We start from the raw sequence: 19,127 nt of genomic DNA, 5'->3' as shown, positions 1-19,127 counted from the left end.
GTCACTTTGGAAAGTTTCCAGGTTAGTCCTTGGAAAAGATGAAGAATGGGATGGGTCTTAAAGGCCAGTGCACCACCTAATTGCCATAAAACGTGCTAATACTTCTCTGCACACTCCACCACTTTAAAGCTGGTTCTAGAAGGTGCTAAACAAGCAGACCACAGGCCAACAGGACACTTCAACTTCTGTCCGACTTTAAGGATACAAGTACAGCTTCCTGAATGCCAAATGTTAGGCTTTCCTGAACTGGAGCCAAAGTGCTCCATCCCTCAACAGCTCTTAAGGTTAGCATCAAACAAATCTCTCCTGGTAACGCTAAATGAAGCCTTCCTACATATATGCAAACAGTTCCACCAACTCTCTCTATTATCTCATTCTTCCACACAGACGTGAATGGGTCAGATCAGGATATTCCATAAAAGCTTCAGTTTATGCCAACACTTCATGACTTTGATCCAAGCACTGCATTGCACAGAGAAGACAGGCCTTCAAAAGGAGCAGCAGTAAGGATTCATTACCCCTAGAAACAGTATTAAATCTGTAGCTATAGCATATTGGCTTTAACATTATCCCCGTTGTGTTCTCGGATGTGTTTGGGTTTTGAGCCCTCCATCAATGTTCTCATCCAACTGGAATAGCTCCTCTTGTCCAACTGGAATCGATGCCAAAATGACTTAGAAAACATTGTTGGGTTCCACGTAGTAAACCAAACCACAGGAATGGTCTATTAGCATTGAAATTACAGAATTGTTGAAACACATGAAAGACAAACATGCCATCCATGTGAGAGGAGCAAGCACATCCCTGCAGCATCACTGCTTCATAGCCTGAGCTCGGCCATCACTGAGAAGCCTTTGACCATGTGCCCCATACGACGAGCCGTGCTGTATTGTTTACGCACTGCAGTTCCCTGTCCTCTCTTCGCTTCTGGTTTATCCCTGAGGATGCACGGCACATTCCAACAAGACCAAGCAATTCAAACCTCCATCCCCAGGCTAAAAGCAGCACCAAAACTCTGTGTCTGCTTTGACCTACCAGAAGAGGAGAGTGTTTCATTAATGCTGCAAGTTGGTATCACTGGGATTTCACCAGTTCACCAGCCGTTTCTTGGAGTTCAGTCTCTAGCTAAAGCAACTATCTAAACACATCCCATTCTTTGAGATCAAAGTCAAAATTCCACCTTCTTACAGGTTTCAAAGAGTGTCCAAAAGCTACTGACAGTGATCCAGTTGCTGATATTACCCCCCACCTTAAAAAAACTCCATTGCCAGGTTCCTGGTTTTTTGACTTGCTGTTCAACTGGCACAGCCCATACTAGTGAAACTCCAAAATTCAAGTGCCCAACACCCACTAGCTCCATGGCTTCAAACTCCTGATATTCCTACTGGTCTGAAATAGGCATGAGTGATGTATCTCCAGAGTGTTTTTTGCCTAATAAACACTTTCTTTCAGTACCTCAGACGTTCAGCAACACATCAGGGGAGTTGGGTGAAGATACAAAGAACAGGTCGATGCACTGTTCACGGAAGTTAAGAGGAAGAATCATACGAGGACCCAGGTTCCGTGAGAAAGGGGATGTTATAGTTTTGTAAACCTACACTTTCCAGGTGATCCCAGATAAATTAGCTGGGAAGCAGCTTGTACAGGTCATACGGATACAGAGCAAGTTCTACTGATATCAGGAACAACCTTTCTGTCTATCACAGTGCAGTTTTGAATCACACCCGTGATGAAAGGGGAGGCTACGCATGAAGGGATGTTTTGCCTCAGTCTTCACCAGCAAGGCCTCTGGTCATCTAATGCCATCTAAGCTATAGAAGGCAAATTCTATAGGCAGGGACTGCAAAAGGGAAGGGAAATTGTGGCAGGCCCATCGCTGGAAGTTTGCAAGGGCAGATTGGATGGGGGTCTGAGCAACCTGATCTAGTGGGAGGTGCCACTGTTTATGGCAGCAGCAGTGAATCTAGATGATCTTTAAGGTCTCTTCCGACCTAAAGCATTTATGATTCCATGATTCTATGATTCCTGACTTTTAGTGTATTTCCTTCTGTTCCTCAGACCAGGGCATTTCTATAGCAACCTTCTGCTGCTGGCAGTCTGTGAAGAATTTCCCCACGTTACATCAGCTTCAGCTTGGCTTAACAGTATCTATCACTTTTCCACGTAAGGAGCAGCTGCAGTTTCAGCAGGGAAGATGCAAATACCTGGTATTTGGCTACATGTTTTGCAAGGTTTTGCACAGTTGATACATTTGGAAATTTGGGCAGGGGGCATCATCATACAAAGTTCAGCCTTTCCCAGAGGAAAGAGTGACACTGATAATTAAAGCCATTATGAGGCTTACCCAGACTTGACACTGCCCCCTGTATCAACTCAGGTGCACTTGCTAGGACACAGCTTGGCCTGGATTTCATTGGCTGAGGCTGCATTGCCAAGGATGTTCAGAGTTCTGCCATGAAAAGAATGACATCCTTCAAGAGGCATCTTGTGCCTGCTCTATCTGGCCCCCTCAAAGATATTTTTAATATTTATATATATATATATAAAATTATGTAAGATATTATATAGGGGAGCACTTTCATTACTGAACAAACAGCACAACACTAGACAGCAGCCAAGGAGCTTTCAGAAAGCCAAGAGTTTATTCCAGGTTGTCACTGAAAGTCGGGGTGGTTCCCTTTACCAAGTTTCTGCCATTTTAGCTCCAGTCCAGTGTGCTCACAACACTCTGCAAATCAACACCAGCACAGGAATGGCACTAGAGAGTCACACTGCTGCTTTGGCACCCCACCTCTGAAGGCAACAGGGGCCAGCTACTTCCAGGAAACGGCACCCAGCTTCTCACGACTTGCTTCATTTTGAGTGCATGCAGCACAAGTTTCAAAGTGATTTTGAAGCCCACTTGGCAGTGGCCCCTGAGAAAAGCACACCAAAGCAGAGCCACTAAAGCTGCCACAGCTGAGCTGGAGACCATCCATTTCCAGCTGGGGCAGCCCCAGACCTTTCACTAGTGTGGGCAACATCAGAGTCTGCCACCTCAGGGATGGGGTCAGGAGACATCTGGGCAGCAGCAAGGAACACAGCCAGGGGCAAAGGAACACTGGGGTGGAAAGTCAGAGGGACTGGAGGAGTGAGGGCAAGATCTGCTGCTGGGAAGGATCGCTTGTCTCCTGGCCAAGCAGCACTGCTCTTCACTCCCATCTCTGCCTCAGCATCAGGCTTGGATCTCCCGCAGTCTGAACTTAGCAAATGAGGCCACAGGGCAACTTCTGCTCTTGGCACCTACCTTGCCCAGGCATCAAGCTGAGCTGGGGTTTGCTACAAGCTGAAAGTCTCTCCCTCAGAGCTGGAATTTGGCACTTCTTTCTGAATTTCAGTGCAAAGCCCACATACACACAGAAAATTAGATAGCTATTCCACCAAAGTCAATCCAAGCCGGAGGAAGCTTGCATCATTTTGGATAAAGCTTTTGAAGACAATGATTGCTACTGTTTTTACTCACTTGCCATCTCACACCTTATCTGGTTCTTCAAGCAGTTACGATTTGCCTGCAGAATATTAGCCTGGCTGGTTTACCCAGAGTTGCTTCCAAGTTTCACATTGAGCAAGAGCAATGTTGCTGAGGGCTTGAGCCAAGCCTAGAGAAATCCATAAAAAAACAACAACAAACAAAGCTGCATCAGTTTTAACGGGCTTTGCAACAGGTCTCAGCTATTTCAAGAGCACAAGTGCTCCATTCCTACCAGCACCACGTTGGCAGGAGGAGAAAAGCCCCTCGGCCAAATGGCAGGAAGATGGAGGGACGTAGCGCAGGGTGCGACCAGTGGATCTCAGCAGGAATTCCTAATTGCAGAAGCTAAAACTGAGCTACTCCTCCAGCACACAGCCTGTCAGCAGAGGAATTATCACTGCTGTGACACTGCAGCTATTATCTCAATGAGATTGTAAAGAGGGGAGTAGCTTACATGGCACAGGCTCGGTCGCCAGGCACAGAGCCTTTGCTCTTTCCCTCAAGACTGTTGTACCACAACACACTTAATTTCCCTGTTTTTTAACTGTGTGAGAAAATAAAAATACATTAAAAAAAGCCCCAAACCCCCCACATGTTTAAGAGCCGAGTCTTTGGTGATGATACCACAGAACAGCAAAGGGGAAAGACCCTCTTAATCCTTCTTCCCCGTTGTCCCTCTGAAGCTGGGAGTAGATTCCTACATTAGACAGGAGGCATGGACATGGGAGCCAGCCGTTACTGAGGTTCCAGACACAAGAAAAGTCCAGGTAGGTTTTGCATCTGATTGGAAAACAAAAAAAAGCATGGAAGTGAACTTGGAGGAGTTTCCCTGAACTGCTCTGCTTCCCAAGAAACTGACCACTTGTGTCCACAGCAAATGCAGGCCCAGTTCCCCTCTTGCCGTCCTCAGGTCTCTCAGGCATCACCACAGCCATCACAGCAGGGCTGTACGTGAGTGAAACCAGTCTTACAGGGGCAACTTTTAACAACTGTGAAACCTACATTTCCCTCCCAGTCCTGGCCTTTAAGACAGGTGACCACGTTTCACCCACTACTCTTCAGAAAAAGGGCTGGTTTACTCACCTGCTGGGTGACGCTGCCGGGTGTTACCATCGTGCACGTAATCCAAGGTCTCTAAACGTCCTCCAACACATCCCTGGGCAGCCCGGCGAGCATCTGTTATTCTCTCAGTCTCAACCCAGCAGGAAAACTGTGCCCATGGCTTTTTCCTCAAGGCCTGGACAGCAGGATGACTGATGGAGTGAGGCCAGTGAATAATGGCAACTCTCTAAGGTGCCCAGGGATGCACAGCACTCGGTGTGCATAAAACGCTCCTAAGAGCACCTGGAGTAAAGCCTGTGGCTGGCAGCACAGGATCCTGAAATGGATCTGAAGTGATGGGGAAGTTCACAGTGACACAAGCTCTCCCTGCACAGAAACAGGCAGCAAAGCTCCGTAAGCCTTTCCATCCATTGCCCTCCATGGCTTTAAAATAGAGCAGGACAAAAGATATTGTGCTTTGCACTTAGTCAGTGCTGATGCAGAAAGAAGAATTTTCCGGAATCTTCTTTTATTACTATGAAAGCATAACCTCAAATACTTATGTTCATTCTTTTTCTCTTTTGTGGTGTGGAATTCTGCTGGTGTGCTTCTTTTCACAAATACCATGAAATATATAAGGAAAAGCAGACTGAAATAACCAGATGCCAGAGGTGATGGGAAGGGTCAGAAGGAGGAACACCCCTTGGGCAAGCAAGGAGAGCTGAGTGGGTCAGAGCACTCAGGCTGTCAGGGTGTTTTTGCTTCCAGATGCCATTTCAAACATAGCCCAAATGAAGGATGAGCCTTAAGTAACTGTCCATGAGAAATGCACTGGCAACACACACTAGCTAATAGTGGGGAGGCATGTACAGCACCAAGCACACAGCAGTTTACATGGATTTGCCACCTCTCGATCTTTCAGCAGGCAAAAATGAGCCTGCTACAAAAACTCCGCACTCATGAGCACATCTGTTTTTCTAGGTGCCCTGCTACCCTGGTGCTGGCCGGACCAATGAACCCTCTGGCTCTGGCATGCCGGGGCACATGCCAGGGAAGTGCTGCTGCAAGGTAAGAGAGAGCAACAGAAGTACTGGCTCACATCCAAAGCACCACACCCTGTCCCATCACTGGGTTGTACCAAGAGCTGCAGAGCCCAAAAAGGAAGGTGCCTCTTTGGAATAGGACCGATTCCTAAACAGCTCTCAGATCCATGCACAAGAAGGGCATGACACCAGGCTACCCAAGGAAGTGGTCAAGTCATCATCCCCAGAGGTATTTAAAAGACATGTAGATGTGGTGCCTGGGGACATGGTTTAGTGGAGGACTTGGCAGAAGTGGGTTAATGATTGGACTCAATGATCCTAGAAGTCTTTTCCAACCAAAACCATCCTATGACTCCATTATTTCTGTCCCTTCCCCACTGGCACAAAGGTCATATTTCAGCAGGTATAATTACTGCAGAGATTTCAGAGCGGAATAAAGAACAGGGAAACATCAGCAGGGAAGACCCAACAAGCCTGTGGGGAGTTAGATCATGCAGCACATCAGTGGGACACAGGCTGGCCAGAAACAGCAGCTGCCACAGGGCTGGGGACAAGCTGGACATGAAGGGTGACCCTGTACAAGCTGGTCGCTCACAGAGAGAAGCAGCCCCAGACTGCTGAATGTGGGATGTAGGGCTGGTAAGAGGGCTCTTTGGCAATGCAAGGGGCAAGACAGCAGCAGGGCACCAAGCCAGGAACAGAGCAAAGCTCCAATGTGGCACCAAGGGGGTCTGGCCAAGACACAGGGCTGCAGACAAGCCCACTAATGACCCAGTGCAGACATAGGCTGCATGTTCCTGGGCAGGCCTGAAATAGGCTCCCAAGCCCATGATGTGGGTGGGGGTCTCAGGTGAAGCCTATCAGGGCCATTAAGACCTATTAGAGCCCTCAGGCCCCCCCTCAGGTTTTCTTGTTGCTGCTTCTGACTGGGGTAGGTACCTGGGCTCCAGTGCCCGTCTTCCCAGTGGGCTGTGCAGCAGACAAGCAGTTCTACAGCCCTCCTGGCTGACCACCCTCTGGTGGTTCGGGGCTGCTTCAAAGGGATGAGTCCTGCCCTAGGACACAGCTCTTGCTTTGCTCTCTGCAGCAGAAAGCTGACTCTGCCTGCCATTTCAGCCCCTGGGGGAGAGGGAAACATGGGCTGTAAAGGAAACACTGACTGTACACTGAGCATATTTCACTGGCCCCTTGAGAACAGCAGCTTTGCCAGTTCACAGCGTGTGGGATCAGCAGCCAGCTTCAGTCAGGTCCAGTTCAGACTCCCCCCTGACTCACCACACAGTCTCAAACACGGCTGCTGGCCAGCCCTTTACAGAGCACTGCCCCTTGCCAGGTTACCTCCAGTAGGAGCCTCAGTCGGCGACAGCAGATGCTGCCGGGGCCAGTGGCCCAGACCCCAGCGGGCTCAGGTACGTCGGCAGGTGACCTGCACCGCTGGGGGTCAGGACCTGGTGCCTCGCATCAGGCACCGAGAGCATCACGCTGCCTGGGAGACTGAAAGCGAATGACAGAACGAACCGTAGCTTTTCTCATGCTGCGGGTGACCCTGGCACAGAAGAAGCTGTGGCCTTCATCAGTTCGCTTCTCGTGCCCCCTCCCTCGCACACAGACCAGGCGCTTGGCGTCCCAGCTCGAGCGCTTTCTCTTCCCGCCCTCAGCGCCGCGCGTTTCTCGCACTTGGTCATCATCCCTGGGCTGCACTGACAAGACCGATGCTGCGCCTGGGCACTCCGTCCCCAGACCCTGACCCCGCCGGGGCTGCCGGGGCTGCCGGAGCTGCCGGAGCTGCCGGAGCTGCCGGAGCTGCCGGAGCTGCCGGAGCTGCCGGTGCCGGGTCCCGCGGCCGGAGCCGCCGCGGCCGCGCTGAGCGCTGGAGCAGCGCTGCCCCCTGCTGGGCACCCCGCGCCCTGCAGCCGCGCCCCCGCCTCCTGCGCCGGCTGCCGGTGCCGCCGGGAGCTGCCGGGCCGGGCAGCAGCCCCGGGACGGGACCATCCAGCCCTTGGCCGTGGCTGCCAAGTGCCGTCATGCGGGTGTGTATAAGAGGGTTCCCTTTCAAGCACCTCAGGACTTCCATGATTTCTACACATTCCAGAAAAACTCCTCAGTTTTACACCAGTTGCTGGTTTCAAGAGATAGCCCTGGAGATTTGACTGTTTCCCATTTTTCCCAGGCATTCCCTGGGTGAGGTACCACACTGGCCCGGAGGAGATAAGAATTCCATGGCTTCATGGAAAGGGTCTTGTGACTCTTGCTCTTAACCTCACCTCTGTCTTTCCTGCACGGGAGACCTGCCTGCAGCCAGTCCCTGTGCAGTCAGGGGTTTTGCAGCACAAGGTCCCCACTTCCCTGTCTCTGGTTCCCTTTCACTGGCCAGAAAGCCACTCTGCTGCTGTATCCTCAGTCAAGCTGTCATTCCTGAAACCCCCCACTCCATACACCTGAATCGTGTCCCCTGGAGAAACAGCCCAGCATTTTGCTGGCAACAGACAACATCAAAGGAGGAAGCTGCAGACCCTGCAACTACCCTGAGGCAACTGCTGCTTCAATAGTTTTTCCTACGATGTCTGTCCCATGTCCCTTCCCTGCTGCATGTCCCTGTTTCCCTATTCAAAACTCTGATGGCCACAGTGTGCCCCGGATTTCCCTGTTTCCCCCTTTCCCTGCAGAGGCTGTGAAGTCAGTCACACACCTTCGAACCACTTGATGCTCTCTGGTGGTTGTTTGCCACCTTTTTGCCTGCAAGTGTTCTCTTCCTCCCCATGTGCTGCTCTTCACCCATGCCAAACCTTTCACATGTTTCTTAGTGGGACTCGAGAGATGAGAGAGCAGGCTTTGTTCTCTCCAGTCTTCATGCTCTGCCACCTGCTGACCCAAACTGTGTAGTGTTTTGGGAATGTCACAAGATCCTTCCCTTTAAAGTATCTCAGGAAAGGAAATCTTACCAGGCAGTGACAGCATCACCAGGGCTGGGCACCATGGTTGAATTCATGAATACGTCTTGGCTCCTACTTCTCAGTGGGTGTTCAGCAGATCAAGGTCCCCCACTGGAGTCTGATGGGTCCCATATGACTGTGGGGAAATGCTGGGATCTCTTCTGCCTTTGCCACCTCTGTGCAAGGGCTTCTCCTGCCCAAGACTGCACGCAGTAGAGAGGGTAGGGCTCAGGATACAGGACTGTTCCCAGTGCCAGGGGAAGCCCATTCCCACCACCTAGTCAAGCATCTTCAGGTCCCTGAGACAAGCAAGAGCTGGTGGCTGCCTTGCCACAGTGATACCTGCAATTTTATCAGCTGAAGGATGTGAATGCAAGAAGGAAAACCTCTGATGCTAAATTAAGGATCAAAGTGATCCCAGGCTGGACATAAGCAGAACACTGAAATACCTTTTACTTCCTGTCCTTGGCCATAGTGGAGAGTAAACAAGACTTTTGTCCACAATAAATCTTTTCTTCTGAACAAAAGTTGGTCACAAAATTCACACATTGACTTGGACAAAACAAGGCTAAATCTGGAGTTTTGTGACAGGGGAGGTTTTTTTTCTCAGACTGGACCTCTGCTCTCTGGTCTGTCCAAGGAGTTTGTTAGCAGTGACGAGTTTAACACTTGCCCTTACGGTCTGGCTGTACATCTAGAATGGGGAAAAGTGACACCTTCAGGTGAGGTAAAAAAAAGCTGTTTACTCAGATCTCAATGTATAAATAACTCACACCGAGTTCTTGCAATGTTTGGATTTTTGCTAAAAGCTGTAGAAAACACACACAAGCGTGTTGCTGCCAGGGCTTTCTGTACAGGTGCAGTGATGGCTGTTCAACCCAGCAAGTGGGCATCATTGGAGTTAACACTGTCAAATGTAAAGAAACACAGACATCACCACGAGCCAAAAAGCATTGACCAGAACTCAGTGCTCCTGCAGACACAGAGCTACGGGTCAGCTTGTGGTGTTTGCTGTGCCTGCTGCTCTGACCTCCACGGAGCTGTTGAACGTGATGGGAGAACTCACAAGAGGATCCATTGCTGTTGCATTTGAGCAGGGAATCAAATCAGGGTTTATTTTGTTTTCCTACCTTAAAAAAAAAAAAAAGGAAAGGAAAGGAAAGGAAAGGAAAGGAAAGGAAAGGAAAGGAAAGGAAAGGAAAGGAAAGGAAAGGAAAGGAAAGGAAAGGAAAGGAAAGGAAAGGAAAGGAAAGGAAAGGAAAGGAAAGGAAAGGAAAGGAAAGGAAAGGAAAGGAAAGGAAAGGAAAGGAAAGGAAAGGAAAGGAAAGGAAAGGAAAGGAAAGGAAAGGAAAGGAAAGGAAAGGAAAGGAAAGGAAAGGAAAGGAAAGGAAAGGAAAGGAAAGGAAAGGAAAGGAAAGGAAAGGAAAGGAAAGGAAAGGAAAGGAAAGGAGGAAGGAAGGAAGGAAGGAAGGAAGGAAGGAAGGAAGGAAGGAAGGAAGGAAGGAAGGAAGGAAGGAAGGAAGGAAGGAAGGAAGGAAGGAAGGAAGGAAGGAAGGAAGGAAGGAAGGAAGGAAGGAAGGAAGGAAGGAAGGAAGGAAGGAAGGAAGGAAGAAAGAAAGAAAGAAAGAAAGAAAGAAAGAAAGAAAGAAAGAAAGAAAGAAAGAAAGAAAGAAAGAAAGAAAGAAAGAAAGAAAGAAAGAAAGAAAGAAAGAAAGAAAGAAAGAAAGAAAGAAAGAAAGAAAGAAAGAAAGAAAGAAAGAAAGAAAGAAAGAAAGAAAGAAAGAAAGAAAGAATCTCATTTCCAAACTGTTACTGGAAATAATAGCAGGTTCTAAGGCTTTTAAAGAGAAAAAGAGGTATAATACAAAGCTGGTGTGCTGACATGAGTAATGGTTTTCAGCATTTGTAACAAAGTTAAGTTACTGATTGTTTCTCCATCTAGAAAAGAGTATGTCCACTGAAGAAGTGCAGGGAGCAGCAATTCAACAAACAGCAATTCTTCAACATCACTGACACACTCTTGCTTTTCTGCTCACCTCTGAACCTCCCTCCTTCACCCTCCTTTATTGCACATCGTTATTCTCCAGCTGGTGCAAAATACTTTGGGGCTGTGTTTCTCAGGCAGAGAAACTTCTGCAAGGCAGCAGAAAGGAGGGAGAGGGCAGAGAGGGAGATCCTGCCCCTTGCTAGACTGCCTGCTAGCGATGTGCAGGCTCCTCACCACATCACCCAGCCTTGATGGTGGTCCCAAGAGCTTCAGAAATATGTTCTACGTCACTACAAACTCCTTGTCCTTCCCTGGAGAAGAAGTATCAAGACATCATTAGAACAAAAGCTCTTGGCTTCAGCATTCAAGTCTAAAAAATGTTTTGAAGGATTCCACCTAAGTGATTCAGCCAAGACTAACAAGCCTGTGGTATAAGGAAGGCTGGAGTTTCTGATTCCCAGTCCCTTGTGTATATTTTTAGCTCTGAAATCAGATAAATGATTAAAATAGAAAAAACAACTAGGCAAACAGACACTCTCCTGAAAAATACCAGTTGTGTATTTATGGCTTTCTTCCACAGGTAGCTAGTGTCCAGTAATAACAACAGAAATAAAACTAAAAGACACAGAGAGAAAAATTGAACGATGAACTGTTTTTACATTTGGGCAGTGAGAAAAACTTGACATGTTCATATCATGCTCCCAAAGAGGGACTCTCCACCCAGAGGCAGGTACTGAGCTTTCTTTCAGATGCCTCTCATCCCCTGGTGTTCCTACACTAGATTTCATGAAGCAGAAAGGGTACCAGCCTGCTTGTTCTTTTTAAGCTTATTTTAACATATTCAGGAGCATGAAACAAATTTCTGAGTCCCCAGTAAATTACAGTAAAGGCAAAACAAAATAATGAGATTCATCAAGCTGAAAGCTTGATGTTTTTATTCTGAATTTTAGATGGCATCTGACAATCCTTAGCAGATGTTGACCCCTGTAATAAAATCATCTTTGGGTAACCAAGAGCCAGCTTCCAGTAGTTCAAAACAAGATGAGAGAAAAAGAATTACATTTTACCATTGAGCTTGCACATGTACAGACAAACATATTCCTGGACAATTAATTGGCCCAAAGCAATGAAAAAAATGAATAAACAAATAATTGCAACATTTCAAGTAAAAATACTTTTCATACCTATCTAACTAGGTTAGTCTATTTAAGTTTGTATCCTGTGAAAAAATATGTTCTCAAATGGCCAAAAAATGCATCATAACACAAGAGTATCAGGAAGCGTGATTCTTTAATTTTTAAAATGTTTCATTATTTTAGTTTTTTGAGCATGAGAGAGTGAATCTTCTGATCTTATTTATAGTTCAGTAGTGCCCAAAGTACATTGAAGGTCATAAAACCACAGCAGGAGGCAAATATTTATTTTAAGCTATCTTGCCTTTAAGACTTTACAGAGCATCCAGAAATGGCTGGTTGCCTTTTTTTTCATTGCAGAATAATAGTAGCATCTGCAGAGAGGCTAGACTGAGTTCTAATGAATCACTTTGAAACTGGACAAGAGCATGGATTTTATTATAGAAGAAAACTCAGAGACATATTTTTATGGCTTAGAGGACAACCTGAAATAGACGACATTTTTATAGACTATTATCTTTCAGACTTGATCTAAAAGCGCAATAAGAAGCAAAGTTATTTAAAATAATTTCATTTTTAAAGAATATCTATAAACTAAAACTTTGCCACAAGCAGTAGCAAAGTGACAAGCAATACTGTTAGCACTGTCTAAATATTTTGTAAGATAAGGTAGTTCCTCATTTTAATACCACCACTGAAGTCCATTGATTAAAACTGAACCCTCAAGTGAAAAATAAATAACCCAGTTCTTTGAAGTGACTGATTAATTTACTTGGGCAATTTCCTGGAAATTGGGATAATAGGTATAGAGTATTTTTTTCAAAAATTGAAATAAGTGTTTCGAAAAAAGGTAAATTTTAACTGCTAAAATTATATATATACATCCTCTGAAATAAAAATTCGAGACATTTGCAGCTTTTAAAGAGCAACTGATTGAATGTCCCAGAAATGAGAGCAGAAGTAGTGTCACAAGGCTCCTTACAAAGCATTCCTTAAGCATTTTGGGTTGTTTGGTTTTGTTGTTTGTTTTTTTTCAACAAGGCTTTGGGATTCTCTCTCTTCAGAACATCTTTTATGTTAAGTTCTGCCACAGGGTTAAGGCTTGAGGGAAGCAATGTCATCATCTAGGTCTGTAGGATTCTTTCCCACGAAGAGCACTAGAAGAAAACTATTGCCAGCAATATCAAGAAATGGGCTGTCTGTGATCAAAGTTGTTTCTGGAGGCTGGGCACAGTTTGCTGACCTACTTTGGACAAGGATTTATTCCGACATCCCAGGCTACAGCCCGCCCCCTCTCAGGCTGCTGGGAGAGCCTGACATGCAGCTGCTGGTGGGACAGTGATTAATTGGATTGTCACTAGCATGGCTCTAAACAAAAGGTTTCTTCAGGAGTCACATAAATGCAACTCAATGCAGTCACTTGGGTTTTGCTGCAATGAGAATAAAGGGAGCAGAAAAACAAATCCCAGCACTATTTAAGACTTCAGCCAGCCAAAGGCAATGCCAGCCTCTCCAGCAAAGCAGTGCTATTTGCACTGGTCTGCTGTCACAGGTGGGTATAGCCTGTGGAGATTCACTGATAATACTTGGGTGGTCCTTCAGTGGGTGTGAAGCCACTGTAGAATTATGGGATCATAGACTGGTTTGGGCTGGAAGGTACCTTAAAGACCATCTAGTTCCAACACCCCATGCCATGGGCAGGGACACCTCCCACTACATCATGTTGCTCCAAGCCCCACCCAACCTGCCCTTGAACACTTCCAGGGAGGGGGCATCCACGATTTCCCTGGGCAACCTGTTCCAGTGTCTCACCACCCTCACAGGTGCTGAGGTGGTCTCTTCCTGCTTAAAGATAATACCCTTTGTCCTGTCACTACATGCCCTTGTAAAAGGTCCCTATCCAGCTTTCCTGCAGCCTCTTCAGCTCTCCCTGGAGCCTTCTCTTCTCAAAGCTGAACAACTCAACTCTCTCAGCCTGTCTTCATACGAAAGTTGTTCCAGCCCTTTGGTCATCTTTGTGGTCCTCCTGTGGTCTCATTCCAACAGACCTCATTCCTGTGGTCTTTCTTATGTTGGGGACTCCAGAAGTGGACACAGTACTCAAAGTGGGGTCTCAAGAGAGCGGAGTAAAGGGGAGGAACCACCTTCCTTGACCTCCTGGCCATGCTTCTTTCAATGCAGCCCAGAATACAGTTGGCTTTTTGGGCTGCAAGCCACATGCCTCACCCAGAGCAGCAAAAAGACAGTGGGATCAACAAAGGGAATGGAGGTCTCCTTCGGCCCCACCAGTCTATCAGCTGGCTCTTTAAAGCACTTTGACTATTTACACTGGCAGACACCATGAAGGTGCACTGCAGAGCTGTGTGGCAAAACAAGCAGGCTGCAAAGTGGGAGATTTCAGATGAGGGTGAGCTACACACTGTGCACATCAGCCAGACCCCGTGCCCTAGGCAAGAAAACCTATGGGTCAAATGGTCAGCCACTGTCAACTGGAATTAATTTCCCTTGCTACCTACAGAGGTGTGCAGATCAACTTAGTACAAAAATGCAGCTATATTATGGCAATCACAGTGACAGTACTGGTGATACCACTATAACTTGTAATGTTTAATGCAGGCACTTACGATGTTGAATCACAGGACCTGATTCCTTATTACCTTGCTCCTTTTCTCATCATTTCAAGCCACTCCAAATAGACTGTGTCATGTACCAAAGTCATCTCTCCAACTAACTCACCAGTAATGTTTACTCTTGTTTTGCACATCACTGCTCAAACTGGAATGTGATGGAGACCTTTTCACGTTATTTTGTGCCTTCTAACTTCATAGATTTATGTCTTCTCTACAGACATATCTGAAGGATGTGTCATGCAGGAGGCCAGATGAGATTTCAAGACCCTGCTCTGAGGAATGGAAGACTCCTATAACCATGCCAGTCCAAAGCCCAGGATGATACAGTTACATGTGCAGTAAATGCTCCTCCTAGAGGGCAATCAGGCAACTTTTTCCATGATCCATCTGAACTTGAAAAAAACCAGCTGATTAGGAAGTAAACTGTTCAGGATAAAAGGTTCTTCATTGGCACCTACTTGGAGTGCTCACCGGAGCGAAGATGTGAGCCTACCCCTTTCAGTAAAACTTGGTCTGTGGCAGAATTTCATGCCAGAAGGTATATTCAAAATAAAATTGGGAAATAATACAAGAAGTTTTAAAAACTGTAATGAATTACACATTTTTACAACAATTAGAGAAGAAATATTTTTGCTAGGGATTATTTCAGTCAACAGAAGAAAATGAAGAAATATTATGTTTTAGTAAAAATAACGGAAAGGAAGAAACACAAAATCTAGACTAATCTAGCCTATTTTGTTGAAGATTGGGATTTATTTCAAGTGTATGAACATATATGTCTCTATGATAGAGCTAGTCAATGCCATTTCTTTTTTCCCTGTATCTCTGAATGAGAATTCCCTGCAATTCTTTGCAAGCAAGAAGAGGTTGTTTACCTTGCCAGTTCAGATGAAAATTTGGCTTCCTCCTGAAATTCAAAGGGGAAAGTACAATGCTGCTTTTGGCAAATTATTATCAGGAATCAGAAAGTATTTTCCACATAGTGATTTTCAGGATTCTTTTCACTGGAAAACGTGGGTTTCTCAAGAAGCAATTGTTACACAAGCAATGATGTCTTGAACAAAGACCCTTTAACAGTGCTGTGCAAGTTCTCCAACCATTCATTCTGTTAAAGAGAATTTGGAATTTATAGAAGCTCTGTCTCCCCTGGCTAGCACAGTTTCCTTATTACAAATGAATTCCCTGCCAAAAATGGTTTGTTTTTATCTGGTGATCCAAAGCAGTTCTTTTGATAGAACAGTACATGAATTTAATAATTCATTTATTGAAGTAACACACAATTTGGAAGAGGAAAAAGAAATAGGCAACTGGTTCCTCATGAGACATCAAAAATGAAGTACATTGTTATAATAACCAGACACTTGGAGTTTGCTCAAGTTGATATTATTTATACATTAAGATCTAATTAAACATTTTAATTCTAAAGATAATCTCTTGGTTCATTTCCCAAAAGCATGTAAGATTCCTATGGACAAACCAGGTAGTAGGATTCCTTCCAAGTTTTTTCCTTAAAACAACATAATTTTGGGAATGCAAACCAAGCTATGGGAAAGTATTCAGACTTCAAAGTCCACTGTCCAGTAATATGTAACTATGCATACTATTTTAGATATAGGCTGAAAGGTGTGCATTTACTTCCCTGATTTTATTTATTTATGCATGTGCTGATAAGTTTGAATTCTGTCAAGTAGAGTTTGGTAGTGATGCAATGTGGACTCTCTCCAAAGTTTTAATACCTCCTTTAGTCAAATAAACAGTCTTACATTTTCCTGCAGTCTGGTATCCCCCACAAAAGAGCTATTGAACATGACCTGCCTCCAATTAACATGTCAATCTGAATCATAGCCTCACAGCACGAATCCAGTGAGCTCAGCTTTTATGGAGCTGAAGCCATCCTGCAGGCAACACTGCGATGTGGCCAACAGAAAAAGTGTGCAATGAAAGCTAAGGGTGGAACTTAGTATTTCACATCGTTGCCATCTCCCACAACATAAGAATAAAATATGAAATATAAAATATGAAATAGAAATAAAGTACATAAACAAAACTCTGTAAGTGGACTGCTACTTTCGAAAGTACTGATCAGGGTGCTGTGATCCAAGCTAACCACTTGCACAGTGATCCATTGGTTATGAGAAATGTAAAATACATGGCATGAGTAAAACAAAGCTTTGTTTCTAACTCTAGTCTGTTTTCCAGTTTAAGCTCTTGCTTTCTTTTTGCATGTTCTATAATCTTTCCTTGTACTAGGCCTGATAATGATTTTTACATCTTTGTATTTTCTCAGTCTACTAAATTGATTTTCAAGCATGATGCAAATTACCAAAGTAATTAAAAGTTTTGGTCTGCAGAGAGAGACATAAACAAAGGGAACACCAACAAAAATTTTGAAAGGGAAGGCAGGATACGTATATATCCTGGTGACACCCAGAAGGACATACAAGCTTCAAAAGGTTTGCAATCACAGGCTTGTGAGGGCTGGAATGAACTGATAAGACAATCCCCATTTCTCTTCAGTCTGAAAGTGGTTTGGCAGTGGTCTACCTCTTGTTCTGTTTTCAAGAGAAGAATCACAGAGAAATGGAGCAGACAATTGAACTATTTTCTTTTTTACATCATTTTCCATTCCTGACCTTCTTCTGCATCTGTCTTTACTGCATAATATTATAATCCTCATTCTGCTACATATTTCCTCCTTTCTGGCACACAAAGTCCCATCCATCCAAGCTTCATCCCATGGTATCTTTCTAATTCTTTTCTCAGTACAGTTAAGCTAATGAGAGTTTCACTGCACTTCATGGAATATCTGATTCACAAGCAGGGTCTTCTCTTCAGCTATAGGTATTTTAATAATGACCAGGTAAGTGCCCACTACACAGAAGTTCCCACAACATGGATGACAGCCATTCTAAGCACCCACAAGCAGGTCTCTGCTGTCTGGGAAATACTCCTGTTTGAAAACCCAAGCATTACGGTAAAAATTGTCAGATCATGTAAAATGAAAGTAGTCCTTTTTTGATAAGTCTAAGTTCTGTGCACATTTGTTGTTAAAACAAGGGTTGAATCTCTTAGCCCAGCCTCAAAAGATTTCCTGCAATACTGACACACCATTGCTCTATGGAAAGATTAGAGCTGTTATTTTCTTGGCCTTTTTTGAAATAAATTGCAAAACAAAATACTCCACAAAACACCCTCCTCCAGCATGTTCTCCACAAAGCCAGTTCACCTGAAGTGTTCAAACTGTTGTCAATAGGGAACAATGATGATGTACTGTGAAACTCCAAGGAACTACAACCAGATAAGAGCTTATTTTAGTGGGTACACACAACTGAGGAACTGTAGTAGCAGTCTGTAATAATTGTAATTTCTGATCACCATGGGAACCAAACAGAGGTCTACTTGGCAGAAAACAGATCAGCAGTGACTCACCAACTGCTTGGGCAGCACGATTATTGAGAATCACTAGACTTGTGTGGGTGACAGGGAACTACACGCTCAAGGTGCCATTTCAACCATAGTCTGATACAGCAGACACACCTCTGCTCCACATGGAGGATGAAATCAAGATAATTAGTAATTAGTACTTTGCCTTTGTGTTCATTAGAGACAAATTCCACCTTTATGTTTTTCTGCATCTTTAGCCTTGTGAGGACTCTTGGCTGTGAGAGGATTTCACTTGTAGTGAATGAAGTCCCCACTAAGATTACACTGGGCTTTGCCAGGTGTTCTGCAACTCTCTTAGGGACAGGGTCAACCCCTGAGTGACACAGAGGTTTGAAGTTATGTCACAGCCTCTGAACTGCCTGGGAAGTGGATTCATGTGGAATGGGAAGGCACACACAAAATGGGTAATATGTCCATCTGGACTACCCAGATACCAAGGAGTTGGGTCCTTAAAGCTAAGCACCAGGTTCTGCACTAAGAAGAAAGCAAAATAAATGCACTGTCTCGTCAGTGTAATTCAAAGGAGCAGCACTTTTCAAGGTGAAATAGTTTGTACAACTAGAACAAAATTTGCAACCCAACAAGATGTCTGGATGGTTTTTCAGCTATTCACAAACTGTAGTTTCAGTCCTATGCTTTGATGCTCCAGAATTTTTCAAGATTCAATTTTCTGGGTTATGTGAATTCAAGCAGAGTATTTTTGAGCTGTCAAAGAATCCAAAATCAGAGATTCTGAGATTATAAAGCCTGAATCCACTATCTTTGCTAAACTGCCTCCTCAGCTCTGGCTGGAGAAAGAGTGACAACTGCAAAGGAAATGGTATCACAGCCCCAACATCTCAATGTTTCTTCTTTACAAAAGGTAATTCAAAATGTCTTGACAAAACTAAAGTATACCCCTTAATAATAACTCTACCATTCAATGGCTCCTTGTGTCTGTTTTCAGTTCTCACATTGAACTGTCATTTGAGTGCTTAAATATCCTCCAAGGATGTCGTCAAATGCACAGCTGGCAGCTGGCATATAGGGTTTCTATTGTCTTCCTCCTCCTAACAGAAATATCCATAGATTGTAAGTTTTGAAAGACCAGATATGCTCATTTCTCCATGAAATGTCATGTGTTTTTAGTAACAAAGGCTTAAGATATGCTATGCACCAGAGAGGAATTTTGATGAGCAGAGAATCAGTTCCCTAAGAGGAATTTGGCCAAGACTGAACACAGTTTCCTGTCACACAGCTTCTAGATCTGTGGGTCCTTGGGAAAAAAAAAGACACCAGTCTGCAAGTTTAAGACAAGATCACAGCCTTAGCTCTTCAGTTTGATGGATACAGGCCTGCAGGGCATAAATTTGTATATACCTGTTGCAGAGGCTCCAGCTTCATACTGAGTTCATACTGAAACATG

This window comes from Apus apus, chromosome 1 (genome assembly GCF_020740795.1).
Source record: "Apus apus isolate bApuApu2 chromosome 1, bApuApu2.pri.cur, whole genome shotgun sequence".
NCBI lineage: Eukaryota > Metazoa > Chordata > Aves > Apodiformes > Apodidae > Apus > Apus apus.
The sequence above is the reverse complement of the archived record's forward strand: the minus strand, read 5'-3'. Positions refer to the sequence as shown.